The sequence below is a fragment of the Theobroma cacao genome, chromosome 1 (genome assembly GCF_000208745.1).
Source record: "Theobroma cacao cultivar B97-61/B2 chromosome 1, Criollo_cocoa_genome_V2, whole genome shotgun sequence".
Taxonomy (NCBI): domain Eukaryota; kingdom Viridiplantae; phylum Streptophyta; class Magnoliopsida; order Malvales; family Malvaceae; genus Theobroma; species Theobroma cacao.
In genome coordinates, this window is record NC_030850.1 from 20,588,058 (window position 1) to 20,590,939 (window position 2,882).

Here is a 2,882-nt window from a genome sequence, read left to right on the forward strand (position 1 = left end):
TCTTATAGTCTCGCATTCCGTACTTTGTCCACTCAAGGTTCAAGTTGAAAGCATTCTTAAAGAATAAGTGATAAGTTTGTTTGGTTGAGAAATCAATTGTTGGTGTGGTGGTGTCTGAAAATAAGAATCTAGAAATAAAGGTACGTTTTATCTTACTTTCATAGATTATTATTTTTAGAATGTGATTATATTATTTGCAATATGAATGATGTATTTTTTGGCTTGTGTAATTGGATTACATGCTTCCTTTATAAAAGAAATTGTTTTTAAATCTATGCTTTACACAAATACATCGATGCAGTTAGATCCAACTCCTACAATTGGTATCAGAGCAAAAATAATTGCAAGTTTTGTTTCCTATATCTATTATGCATGATTGGCACCTCCATATATTTAACTATCTTGATGTGATCAATGTATGGTTGTATGTTATGATGCATGATTCAAGGTTTTTTGTCACATTAATTGTCCTAAAAAATTTTACATGTAATCTTTTTCTTTTGGTTATTTAACAAGAAGGGTGAGTTATCATCGCCATGTTTCCTTCTTGATTTTTTTTATTTTTCCTTTGATTTATGTAATTAGGAAAGCCATGTAATTTTATATTTACTTGATGTATTTGGTGCATCAATGAAGAAAGAAGATGAAAGCCAAAAGGAAATGTGTAATTAGGTAATATTTGGTATTTTTATTTTTTTATGGTTATTAATATTTTTTTAAAAAAAGAGTTTTTCTTCTATCAATTTTTTTGAAGAAAAAGAGTTTTTCTTACATTAAAATTTTGTTTTTATAAAAAAAATTATCTTTCTTCTATTAAAATATTTTTTTGATTAAAAAAAAAAGAGGAAGGGAGCTCCATGTTGTGTGACGCTAGGTAATAGCACAAGCTGTTACCAGGCAACAACACAAACTCCTATCCGGCAACAACACATGCTGCTTACATGCAGTAGTGTGCGGCCCATCCTTGGGCTATTGGGCGACAACCCATGGGTTGAGTGGGCCATCTTTAATTTTTTTAATAATAAAAAATTATTTTTCAACAAAAAAAATTCTTGAAAATTTTCTAATTTTTTTTTTAGTTTTTGGAAAATTAATTTTTTTTAGCATTGGATCGAAGATTATTTTATTTTGGTATTAATTAATAAGATTAATTAATTGGACAAAATAAAATTATTTTTTCAAATTGGATTAAAATTAAAATTAAAATTGAAGATTTTTAAATAGTCATAAAATTCAAAAGAGTACCAAGTGGATGTGATCCAAGCAACGAAAACAAGCAAGATTGAAAAGAATTACAAGTTGTAGTTTTTTTTCTAGGATGGACATTAATGTAGCTTATTATTATATATATTTATATGTATCTATATGAATAATATAAGATATTATTTGTATGCTTGAAAACATGTCATCTAGAATTAAGATGCCAACCTCACTTAAGGAATGCAATGCATACATTATGTATTTTAGTTTAAAAAGAGTTTTATGCTATGAGATACATAATGAATATAGGAAAATAAATCACATCTAAACAAGATGGTAATATGGCTTAGTTATATACTAAAAGTGTTTAGTTGGAAACATAACCAAAGCCATAATTTGACTTAGGATATTCTGAATATGCATCTAGAAAATTTGATAAAAAGTCAATCAAAACCCTAAGTATAAAAATATTGAGTGGGAAAGGATGCTAGTAATCCTAGAGTCCATGGCCTGCATCGTTGGCCCATTGACATGCGAAACATGTCACTCCCTATGGGCGAGCATGAATCTAGATCATGACGGACTGGGTCACCGAAAGGACAAATTCTTTTGGGTGGATTATGAAGTGAGACCTCCCATAGAAGCTCACTAAGTAAGGAGCTTAAAATAATGAAAAAATGGTTGTTACACTCAATATGAATTTACTATTAACTTGCCTACAGTAACTCTGTTAGTAAACTTCGTGGACCAAATGAAGGTGCTCCTTAACTATGTTGAGTATGAAGATTTTGGGTAACATAGTTAAGTGGGAGGGTCCTAGTTTACCTGGTAGTAAATTCTCACGGCCTACAATCAGTTAATTTGTTACAGAAAGGGAAATGACCATCGAATTAATAATACAATTTAAAGGTTTTTAAATATTGTCGTCATGCATACATGTGTTGGCTCCATTAGTTTTTTAATGATAATAAAACATTTTCGCTCATTTATGTCTAACTTTGCTACTTAAGTGTGCAGGATGAAAAATGTATGTTAATAATAAATTAATCACTAAAAAGGGAATATCAAATCCCATAAGAATGAGGAGCTACATTTGAGCCACAAAATAGAAGCCACTTAGTTAGATAATCAGGGAGTTAGTCAACTAAATTCAAAAGTGAAGATGGCCAGTTCAGAAACAGAACCAACTTAATCAACTAAGAGATATTGTTAGTCGACTAAATGCTTACTGCCAGAAGTCGAGTTCAAAAACAGAACCGACTTAATCAACTAAGAGGAATCGTTAGTCGACTAAGAGCTTACTGCCCGAAATCGGGTTCAGAGACAAATCAACTTAATCAACTAAGAAGTATGTTAGTCGACTAAGAGCTCACTGTTTGCAACTGGGGTCAGAAGACAGAATCAACTTAATCGACTAAGAAGCAAGTTAGTCAACTACGAGCTCTCTGTCTGCCACCTCGAACTTGGATGCTAGAAGACAAATTAATAGCTAGAACTGACTCTAAACTATTTCCAACGGTCATCAACTGCCAAACATCCATCAGAGTTGATTTTCCACATATATAAAGCACTCCCAACGGCTAAGAAACAAATCCAAAAGCTTCCAAGGTCAAAAAAGAGCTCAAAAATCAGTAAAAACTCTCTGCATTCTTACCGCAGTTCACTCCTATCTTTGCATTTAA